The sequence below is a fragment of the Leptonychotes weddellii genome, chromosome 5 (genome assembly GCF_054177405.1).
Source record: "Leptonychotes weddellii isolate Sample4059 chromosome 5, ASM5417740v2, whole genome shotgun sequence".
NCBI lineage: Eukaryota > Metazoa > Chordata > Mammalia > Carnivora > Phocidae > Leptonychotes > Leptonychotes weddellii.
Window position 1 is genome coordinate 85,492,821 of NC_138373.1, and position 12,396 is coordinate 85,505,216.

At 37.3% G+C, this 12,396-nt stretch overlaps 1 protein-coding gene across 13 annotated transcripts in view; it reads right to left on the reverse strand.

Annotated features, from left to right (window-relative positions):
• SOX5 (SRY-box transcription factor 5) overlaps positions 1–12,396 on the reverse strand; it is a 993,366-nt gene that overhangs the window by 723,192 nt on the left and 257,778 nt on the right. For all 13 annotated transcript variants that reach the window (XR_014145609.1, XR_014145610.1, XM_081821346.1 and 10 more), the window contains one exon: positions 24–120. The gene's annotated coding sequence lies outside the window, so the exon portion shown is untranslated. The remainder of the gene's footprint in view (positions 1–23; positions 121–12,396) is intronic.

Genomic DNA, 12,396 nt, shown 5'->3' on the forward strand with positions numbered 1-12,396 from the left:
TATTTTGTATTTTATGAATATACCTTTTTCCTACCCAGTGCAGTGCCAAAATTCTCTGTTCAGCTTTCAGAATCTTGTAAACAGATTCACACAGGAATTGTGTCATCAGCAAAAGGAATGCTAGAAAAAATAAAAGCAGACGATTAACAGTGCATTGTTCCATTTTAGTAAATGTATCAACATAGAACTTTTGGAAGCAGGAGATTTCCAAAGTTTTTTTCCAAGGTTTTCAAAATAAATTTCTATATGTAAATTTACATAAATGTATATAAAATATATATAAATATAATAAAGTTATTGTTTATGGGAAAAGAGGCATTAATTGGACACTTGAATGCTACCAGAATTAATCTAAAAACATATACACATATAAATTACCTTACATGCATATATGCATATATATATTAATCCCCTTAGAAGTTGTTCGTTTTGTCTGATTTTCACGTAACCATCCTACAGATGCGTTAGGACAGGCAACATTAAGATAAATTCTTAGTTCTTGGAATGATTTATGAGAGATCTTCAGGTGTCCTCATAAGTCCTTGCCTTGATTCTGTTCAAACGTCTGACAGCAACAGTCAGCATGGTAACTGCTAAGTGGGAGTCATTCAGCTATCTCTACGTTCACGTTTCTTGCTATATATCTCTAGACTGTGCTGCCTAGCTCGACTTCAGAAATACTGCTCTTGCTACTTTCATAAGTGCCTAAGAGCTCTGCTTGGTTACCCGTTTCCCCAGGCTGGACAGAAATGGACTGCTACTCAGCTGAAATTCCTAAGAATCAAACTTCTGAAAGCAGGGAACCCATATATGGTGGTATAGCCACAGCCTTGGTCCCAGCTCAGATTATTCAGTATTAGTTCAATTCAGGGAGAGCTGAGTAATGCTTCAGTGTTCATTCTTATTTACACCATTGATTATTCAGTTTTGATGACAAGATTTATGTGTGGCATTTGAGGAGTTTTATGACCATATGGTATCTATCTGAAGCATGATGATGGGTAGGAAGGGATTTTACTTCATTCCAGTATTAGAACTTTTGCTAATAAACACAGAAATTCAAAAGTTGCCACATTGATGACTTCACATTATTGGGGCGCCTGGGTGGCTCAGTCAGTTAAGCCTCTGACTCCTGATTTCAGCTCAGGTCATGATCTCAGAGTTCTGCATGGGGCTCTGTGCTCAGTGTGGAGCCTGCTTGAGATTCTCCCTATCTCTCGCTCACACTCCAGCTCTGCCCCTCCCCCCGCTCTTTCTCTCTCTCTCTCTCTCTCAAAAAAAAAAAGGCTCCACATTATTTCATTAGTTTGCTAATTATCCCATTGGAGAGTATTCCAAAATGAAAAAAAATATTAAAAATTTTGAACATCAGAAATTATACTGCTGCAGTAAAATAAAGGTTGTCTATAGTCTGCTAATTAAAAAAAAAAAATTCTTTTCATTAAAAATGTTACTAAAAAAAGTACCCCAAACTCTACCTTTTTCAATTAAGTGTAATGTCACATCTGACCGAATAAAAAGACTACGCAGAATTTACTTAAAAATGAAACAGAAATTTTGCCATATCCTGTATGTTGGCAGCACAGAAATATACAGGTGGTAATTTTACCCACAAGAGGGAGCCTGTATTTTTACATTTTTGTCACAGAACTTGAAAAACTTGAATTAAAATATAAAATTCTAAAAATGTTTATTGATACCATATTCTTTATGTCAGGTCAATTTTTGAGAAAGGCAAACTTTAGTTGACATAATTTTATTCAGCCTTAACATACAGTATGTCAGATGACTGGAAACATAATTAGAATTTTAAAAAATTTTCTACCTATAATTTTTTTCATACATTAAGAAGGAAAATGTAACTGCCAAAGCAGCCTAAGAGAAAATTCCTTTTAGGTGGTAATAACATTAGTTGGGATAAATTGACTAGAATTATTATGAGTGCTCTGTACATAGAAGTGAAATGATATTTCAGTCATCCTTTTGTCAGAAAAGAGGCTTGTGTAAACCAATAATTTTCCATGCATTTGTAGAACAGGAAACACCTTATTTAAAAAATTCCTGTGATGGCCATTCTCACGGATATTACTTAAAACTTGCCTAAGAAAGGATATAACTGGCATGACACTACAATGAACTCTCCTTTCTTAGAGTTGAGAATAAAAATTTTTTCTTTAAAAAAAAATATAAGCTTTATTCCCTTGTATTCTATGACCTCCCTAAGCAGTATCAGAAATTACTATGACTTTCCAAATAAATATGCTCTAGGTTTTGTAAAAATAAAACGCATTCATCAACTTAAAAACTACCTTATAAAAACAAATTGGAGCAGCTCTTACCAACCCAGAGTGATCTGCTCTATCACATTCAGAGACAGTAATAATCCAGCTGAAATCTGTTTTGTGATCCCTCATAAAGTGCAAGGAAGACAGATGCCAAACTGTCCCTCTCCCCCAGAGTCCTCAGCTCCCCCACCATGTTAAATAACAGGGCAGGGAGTCGAAGAAGGGGTTAATCACTACTGCTGTGCTTCCTTCTGGAATTCCAACCTACCCATTAAATCATTGTTTTTTCTCCCACAAGGGACTGTGAATCTAATGGACCTAAAATCAATACCTTATAAATGACATAAAAAATATATTCATTTTATGGACTAATGTACCCTAGTGTCTGAATCCTATTTACACCCTCTACTTTAAAAAGGAACAACAGACCCATTTCTGCCAGTAAAAGGTTACTCAGTCACTCTGGTGACATGCTGCAGAATGCACTGTCATACTAAAGTGCAGCAGGAGGGAAAGATTGGTGGCTGCAAACCTGCTATTGTAGAAACTTTAAACCTGGTGGGGCGAGCTTGTGTTAAGAAACACAGTCAGGGAGGAGCATGCAGGTTGCTTCCTAGAGTTCGCCGTGTTCTGAGGTGCTTGTGCAGGTCTCTGTTCCGTTACTGTGTTTCATAACTTACATAAAATTTTGAGTGCATCTACTATTACATAATATTAAAAAAACAAACATAACTTTCATTTAATAGTGAATTCTATAATGATTGAAAAAACTGGATAAAAAATCCTGAAAGGCAGAAATGCTCGTAATATACCAAAGAGATATCAGCCAAGTAAACGTAGTGTGAGATTACACCACATTAAACCACAGTCATAGATCAGCTCTGGTGAGACCCAGGGCATTTCCTCTATCAGATGCAGTAGGAAAACAACCAAAAAAGATACATAACCATCTGTTGGGGTTTTTTTATGTATTAAGAAAATATATATATACTGATGAGAAGGTTTTATATTTACAGAATAGCCTTTAATGCAAAGGACCCACATACTTGCTTCAAATGCCCTTTTTATCACTTACAAAGTTCTCATGTTTAGCTTACCAAAAAAAATCCCTCAATTTACAATCTATTAGTAACTTTATTTAGAGATATCTTCTTCTACTTTTAATATTTTTAAGACATCAAATACAGAGCAACCCTGAAAAACACAAAAATACAGTGCAAAGATAAAAGTATGGCCAAAAAAAAGGAAGAAGAAAGCTAAAAACTAAAGGAAGATCTATTTTCCCGGAAAAAAAAAACAAATCATCGTTTGACTTACTCTTTGTTTCAATAGGTACAAATCAAAATAGTCAGAGAATAATGAACAGGAAAAACAACTTGAATACAGATACTTCTTGAGATAATTCCAGCAACAGGTCAGCCTGAGATTCCCTGTTCAGTTTTACTGGCTTAAAATCCATATAGTTATAAAATTACAGATTGACATAAAAAAAAAACAAAAAACTGTTGTTCTTTATTCCAATTGCCAACCAGAGCCATTTATCCCCTATTAGATAAAGTATAATAGACTCTACCAAAAGGGTCATTGGCCTTCCATTTAATGATATTGCCAGCCCCAATCTGCATTTTCCCGGCAATGTCCCTCAACACAGAATAAATGGCTGATCTCTTCACAATAACAGCTGATTTCTATTTATTAAGCTAAAAAGGTCACCATTTTCTACGGCTGGGCCGCCCTGCACTATTGATAATTTTATGCATAAACAAATGGCAAATTTGTGCCACATAAATATGCATTAGCAATTACTTTTTCCTCCGGCAACGCTCACCGCATGCAAATGTGTACCTCGAAGGGCCTGGTAGCTTTTGTTTTAGCTCTTGAACAGTGAAACAAAAGAGCACAATAAACAATTTTGAAATTGCCAATCAATAAGCAATGCAAATGCAAAGGTAAATGGCAAGAAACTTGCTTAGAAACAACAAAACAAAAAGTGAGGTGGTGGGGGTTGGTGGAAGGATTTTCTTTTTTATATTATTTCATTTCTTTCTCTTCCATAATGAAAAGGCTAAAGTACTCTTGACACAGAACAGTTAGCAAAGCTGGTGCTAAAGCAGATGCCAGATGGGGAAAGTGGAAAATATACACATGTTGAGTAAACACACACATACACACATACACCCTAAAAGGGGGTATGGGAAAAACTGTGTTCCAATGTGATTTCAAATGCATCACCTATTCAAATTTCTGATTTTTCAATTTCAGAGATTCAGAGAATTTTTAAACTGGGAGGAGCTATAGGGATACATAGCCAAATCTTAATTCCACTGCACTGGGCTATGTTGTTTCCTAATACCATCTTCCTCAGACAAAGGGAATATGCATGATCAATAAGTAGGATTTTTTAGAAACATGAGAAAAAGGAATAAATGAGGAATATATAAACAAGAGATCAAAACATCTACATGCCCTGTAGATGTTTAAGATAAAAAACAAAACAAAACAAAAAAACCTATCTCAGAACAGTTCAAGACTAGTATCAGGGCATCAGGATAGAGAGAGAAAGGGCTAATAAGGTGAGAGGCAACAGTGTTAAGAGAGCCTAGGAAAAGAAGTAAGTATTACCTAATTTAAATATGAAAACAAATGATAACTCCAAAATGTTTGCATTTTTTAATAAAAAATGAACTTCAATAAGAGATTTTTTTAGTGCTATCTCTCACGCACTGTTCTAAGTGCTTTACACACTTAGATCCACTATGCTTGATCTTCACAGAAACTTCTATAGGTTGGTACATTTCATAGCATGGAGGAACAAACAGAAAGGTTAGAAAGCCTGACCTGTTACTTAAGGCAGTACTAGTTCTGGGCTTTGGACCCAGTCTGAGGCCAGCACCTGCAAGCTTCCCTACTGCTTAAGACTGGCCATCTGCTCCTTAAAACCCACCCATTTTGACCTGATTGGAAAATGGCTTTCTCAATGTATAGGTGGCTCTGCTTTGTATAAGTAAGTCAAATTGTATTTTAAAAATTTAAAATTGGGACTTACGTAAGTTTCTTTAACCTAGTTGTTAAAATACCTTAGCTTCTATAAAATGCACAATTTATATATTAGTATGAAGGCACATTAATACATGTACACTGAGAACATGCCATTGTCTTAATCATTTGGGGACAGAAGCACACTTTCTGATCCCCATCTTGATCTTTATATAATTAAAGGTTTTAGTAGTATACGAAGGATTAACACATATTAATGAGAAAGTAGTAAAGATTTCTAAAGTTAGCATGTACCTCTGTCGGGCTCAGAGCCAAGATATTCTTCAAGGGGGCCTCTTAGAATCCTGATATGGATACTAAAAGTCAAAAAGTCAGAATTCTTTAGAGAAGACCATGAAACTTCTCCTGGCAATACTGTCCCCCTGATAATATCAGAGTTGGAATATCAGGCCTGTCGCTAGGACATTGAGTGCCTTTCTGTAAATAAGAGATAGATGCCCCCTTAGGTGGGCCATTCAAAAAATGCATTACCTACACAACCATACAGCAGGCCCTGAAAGAGACTTTATAGTTTTCTTGGTTAGAAAAGTGTTATTTCTAGTTTTAAAACCCAGCTTCTTTAGAAACTTTTGAGAACCACATACCTACTTATTAACACAAAATCAGTACAGTTAGACTCCAATATGATAGGAGTATCTTATATGCTAATTCCAATAACTACATAACTAGTGTACTTCCATTTTGCTTTGTTTTAAGTTTCAGTCTTCGTGGCTGAACATATAAAAACTTGAGTATGGTTTTTCTTATTATCAAATACATGCAATAAATGTGTGCCAAATACTATTACTATGTAATAGGTCAAAGTTTTAATCGTCATCATTTTCCTTTACCTCTCTATGCAAGGTAAAGATTTCCACTGGTATGTTATATGGACATTGCACTATCCAAAGGCTCAGTGTGGCAGAGGCTGGGTCAAATAATCAAACTGTGTGTCCCAATCCCACCTTTAGAGCAACAAAATTAGGTTTAGATAGAGGATACATTTGAGGGGTTCAGAAAATCAAAGTGAGCAACAGGCAGTTCTAGCTAGGACTCTGTGTGGATGGCAGGAAGAAAGTCATTGCCTCATCAGTCCTGCGTGAGGGTCTGCCAGTCTCTCTGCTTTAGATCCTTTCTTTGCCTGTCTCCTGCCCTGCTGATCTTGACGTGGGCTAACCTCAGTGGGACAAGTTTCCCAGACTCCCCTGGCAGTTGGCTTCCAGGTGAGTTCAGCTTCTGGGAGGAGATTGGAACATGATGTAAGGGGTGGGGGACACCATGGCGCACATGTACATGGGTGCATGTGTGCATGAGCGTGTGTGTGTATGGGAGCTAATGCGCCTTGGACTCTCTCTCTCCTTCATTTACATTTTTAAAAACATTTTATATAGACATTCACATATTCAAAATAGAGACAGGAGGAAAACAAACCCCCACCAACCATCTTCAAGTTTCAACACCGATCAACTTTCTGCTGTTTGAAGTTCTTCCCCTCTTCCTCTGTTTTACCAGATATCTCAGGCAGGAGCCCCATCTCCACCTGGCTCCATGTCCTGCCAGACAGCTCCCCATGGTTTCAGCCTCCCTCCAGCAACCTTGGTAACCCTGCCTTCTGTTTTTGTCTTCAGCATCAGGGTGGTAGTAACTTCTTGCTGAACTCTAGGTTGCTTTTACAGTTTATCATTGTAAGTGTGTAACAATTTTTCAACATTACATGCCCCTTTTTAAAATAGTCACAGTGGTTCCTGTCTTCTTGCTTGGACCCTGACCATACAGAGTGCTGACTTTATTTTACTTTTTATCACCTACTGGCAGAACCATTATCCTTTATTCATAGTGCCCTTGAAGCAGGTCAAGGCTACCTAAAGTATAGGACCTTTTCAATAGCATGCTGGTCCAATATTTGCCTTGCCTGAATTATGGCCCCGTATATGTAATATTCATAATGTACTCATGTACCAGACAAGCTATTCGTATTCCATATCTTCTGTCAATTACTTATTGATATCCTGTTCTTTTATTGACTTGTCTGAATCTATGAGCCAATGAAAGCAACAGAGATCTACTATTGCTCCTGGAAATTCTACCCACTGCCTAACATCATGGGAATCTGCCTAGGCTATTTTAAGGAGGTAGCTCAATCTGTCAAGAAAATACATTTTTCCAATGGTAGATGGCAGAGATTAGTTAACCAAGTTTATGTCTTAGACAAGACATGTTTAACATACAGGCATTTGTTTATTCATAACAAAACATGACCTTCTGATGTTAGGAATGAAGACAAATGCGTGTGTGCACACACACACGCACACACTCACACACACACCATAAAAATGACTGATGTTAGATGGCTCTTACAAAATTACACTTTGAAAAATTATGGGACTATGAATCAAACATATAGATTAAATTTCTCTGAAACAGACATGTGCTTAATAATTAATGGGAAAGGATACAAATAATATTTATGATTTTAACTTACCCAAAACACTTGAATAATTATGCAGTAATCATATAGCTCGATGAAGATATGCTTATCAGATGTGAACTCTAATCTGTGAGGAAATTTTAAAATATATAAAAAGATCTTAAAATTGAAATGATGGACTTAAACCAAGCTGCACTTTAACCTACTTTAATATAAAGTCTTGTTATAAAACTATCCAGACTAAAGAGAGTTCACGGTACTTTGTAATTTTTAGTGGCAGCAATCCCGACGCAAGCAAAGAACAAGAGGCGGCAGTGGAAAAAAGAAAACACAGTTAGTAAGTGCAGAGTGCCCAAATCAAAGTTAGGTAAAGCCCCAGTGACGAAGGATAAGATGATTACTTCAGATATCGGCTCAGAACTGGTTTCTATCCCAGAGGTAGGGGACCGTAGAAGTACTCAACACCCAGCAAAAGTCAACCAGAAATATAGTGGCTATGACAAGCGTGCTAAGTCAGGTACACTTAGAAGATGATACATTCAGGCTGAAAGATCAAATTTAGGAGTAGGAGGGGGGGTTGATCATTAAGTACAAGAAGAGATTTGAAGGGTTGTCATCTGGAAAAGTGTGGACTGAATATATTGTCTCATGGTCCACACAAAAGAACAAGGTGTTGTTTTGGGGTTTTGGTTTCTCAGCAGGGTTATGGAGAGGTAGATTTCAGTGCATTGTGAAAAATAACTTTTTAAAAAAGAATTGCCCAACAGCAGGATTAGTTGGAGCAAAGCCAAATAAATGATTTAGGATTTATGCAAGGGCTTTGGTTTCAGACAGAATGGGTCACTTTCTGGCTTTGCTACTTACTATCCAAGTGATCTTGGACACAGTTGCATAGCTTATGTAGCCTTCCGTTTTCTCATCTGCAAAATCGCCCAAATATATTCTATACTGAGGAAAGGTAGAAGATCAAGCAGAGACTGCAGGGCCATCTGTCAGAGGTCCAAGAACAGGATTTCTGAACTAAATAGTACATTGGATCATGTAGCTTTTAAGATCCATTCTAATCTGAGACTAAGTTATTCTATTTCTCAAAGATCAGGCATATATTTTTATATAATTCCAGGCAAGGAAGGCCAGCACTAAATATTTAACAGGGGAGAAAGTTTGTGGCAATTCTGCATTATTAAAAAGGTTTAGCATCAGGTAAAGGATACCCATTTTTGACCAAAAAAGATAAAGCTATTATATAATATATAAAGCTATTACAAAAAACTCACGATGGATTTTTAGTTAATAAAAGGCACATAACATCATAAATCAGATACAGGATTACTTAAATCAGCAATATCTCTTTTTTAACAAATTTACAAGATTCACTTTATTTTCTCCTTTTTAAAGTCTCTAGTTACTTAATTTATAGATGCTCCTTGGTTACTGAGGAAACATAAACAAAGTACTTATGCTTTTTGAACATTGAGTGCTACTTCCTTGCTGCTGTCAGCCAAGTCTTTCCACTACTCCTTCAACCGCGCCTTCTGTCCCAGCCCTTCAGCACATGGCAACCAAGAACACAGAAAAGTGAGCTAAGCAGGACTAAAGGGCATCGTCAAAAGAAGTGATTCTCAAATCCTTTTTTTGCAGTGCCCTGGGGTTCCTCTGGTTATTTCAAGGAATGCTCTAAAATTTTCAAGAAATTCTTAAAACAAAGTGATTTTTATTTTTTCTTATCCTAACAATTATAGAGATCTTTACCCTTTTCAAGGCATTTTCACCCACACTAACTGATTTGATTCTCACAGCAGTTTTCCAAGGTAGGTATGACAGGGGATAATCTCTCTCAACAGATGAAAAACAAACTCAGACAAATTATGACTTGTCCCCAAATCACAAAACGACAAAGCAGCAGAAAAAGGCAAGAACCCAAGTCCAGTCTTCTTTCCTGTCCACCGTGCTCTGGAACTGATCACATGCAGTACTCTAGGAACTGGTAGAGAGGTCATTTTGAAATCCCTCAAACTAGGGAAGCCTAAATTTACTTAGGAAGCGGTGAATGTTTATCAGGCTTATGCTATACTATTTACCTTCTCATTCATTGATTGAATATTCCCACTTTTAAAAATGGGACTAGCACACTGGTTCTCAATGGAGGGTGATTTTGCCCCCTAGGGAACGTTCTGTACTGCACTGTCTGAAGACATTTTTAACTGGGACCCTGGGGGCTGGGAGGTGTGGGGGCGGAGGGTGGCCACTACAAGCATCTAAAGGGTAGAGGCCAGGGATGCTTCTAAACATCCTACAGTGCACAGACTAGCTCCCTGCAACAAAGAATTATCCAGCCCAAAATGTAAAATAGTGTTGAGGTTGGGAAACCCTGGATTAGCAGTATTTTTATTTAAGCCATCTGTTTTTGTCTCTTATTTTTGTTACATAATCATAATAATGCTTTCAGAACATAACATTTGCTGACTACTAATGACTGGTTTGGCATAAGGCTATAAGCTCTTGGGTAGTCACTAATTCCACAAAATGCCCTGTGCCTTAATCTTTGCTGTTTGACAATACATTGAACAGTGGTTCAAGTGACAGAGGTCACCATTACTGAGATAAATGGATCATAAAATAATTTGCCATGGTATTTATAACACTTGGCTTATAAGAATGTTGAAAATAAAGTGATGCAAATGGGGAAAGTCAGAAGCATACATTTTGATAATATGAAATTAAAATGAAAATTTATTTGAGTTAAGGGAGTAACCTTTGACTTTCCTGTTATGTATAGCATACACCAAAAACTCACAACAATGCATATCCAACCTTAAAAATGAATGTGGTTATCTTTGTATGTGGCAAATTATTTTAATAAGCATTACTATAATTAGTAATGTCCTCCTTGCAGAAAAAGCTGTCAATTTTTGTCCTTACCCTGTTCACATTCTTCACTAAAGCCAGAGTTCTCAACTCTATTTCCTATTAGACAGGGTCCCAGGGTCTCTGGACTGATGGACTGAGTTCCAGTCCTTTTTTTTTTTTTAGTAAGCTCTATGTCCAACATGGGGGCTTGAACTCATGACCCCGAGATCAAGAGTTGCACACTCTACTGACTGAGCCAGCCATGCACCCCAAGTTCCATTCTTAATTAGGGCCAAATAAAAAACCTGATTCTAGGGGAGCAAATTCCTTCCATCACAAAAATGCCATATGGTATCTCCTATGTGGTATCTTGTTTCCTTACTCTTTACCTTTTGGTGTTCTCAAGTATGTTATCACTCTGAATATTGAATTAGGGATTTAGAGACTTAAACTTTTTTAGTTCACATATCCCTTTAAGGAATCTGACAAAAGTTGCAAATCCACTCTGTAGAAATACAAATTTCCATGTTGAGAGACCATTACCTGTGGGTCTCTGTATCTCGCGTTTCTTTCTGAGTGAAGGCACCAACTGCCTTTCTTTGGGGCTACCTTTTCAAGAATATTTGTATAGAGAAAGTCAAAGATAGTGTCTCCCTCCAGAACTAGGGCAGGTATGTTTACTGTCCAGTGTAATAAGGATAATATCTCACTCAGTGTCAAAGGTTAGGCTGCTTGCTGCCTGATATAAAAGAGTCAGGTTCCCTAAGCTCAGGTTATCGCCCCACCCTGCCCACCAAGTGTTGGTATCCCCAGGCTGTCTTTGAATCACCATATGGGAATTAGGGCTTAAAGAACTGATACAAATGCTCATCTTCTGGCTACTACAGTTGCTGTGGGTGATAAACTGTACTTTGTCACTGATCCAAGATCTTCTGTCTTCTATCAGCATCCATGAAACTGTGGCAGGTAAGCTGATGTACTAGCTTGCAAATAGGGTAAAAATTTCAGGCCCTTCACAGTTCTTAATGCACACAAACAATAAGCATTGTAACAGATGGCCATTCTGTCCCCCTATCCAAAATCAGAAGGCTAAAAGTATCTTTTTATTTCTTAGTCAGTAAACAGAATGGAATGATCATAGATTCTAATATGTGGAAGAACCTTAAAAATCATACAATACGATGTGTATTTTATTTTAGCAAAAATCGGTGGGGGAGACAAATGATAGTAGTAATAGCATTAACTGAGTGCTTTCTATACACCGTGCACTTTGTTAGGAGCTTAAAAAACAACACTTCAGTTTATTCTGATAATAACACTGATGAGGCAGCCGTTATTATCCTCATTCCACAGAAGGAAACAAAGCTCTATGTAAATAAAGTAATTTGACCAAGTGTATATAATCAGTCAATGTTGGAGCCAAGACCTAGGATATGAACCTGGCTTTTGTCCTTAATCACCTTTCTTTTCTGAGTCCCACTCTGAGCTACATGGTGGTGGCAAAAAGACATGACCCTTGCCCCTGAGAGGCACATGCCTTAAAGAGAGAGAGAGAAATTAATAACCAGACAGCTATAATAGAATGCTTTAAGGGCTTTGAGGGAGTATGCACAAAGGGGGCACCCAGCTCCCCTAGGAGTAAGCAATAGTTTCCCAAACAAAAGAATGACTGAGAGAAATCCTGAAGGATGGTTAGGAGTAGGCCAGGTGAAGAAGTAGGGGTAATCCATTTCTTAATTTTATATGTGAGGAAATGGAAGCCTAGACGCAAGGCCGAAGTCACATAGATGCTTTGAA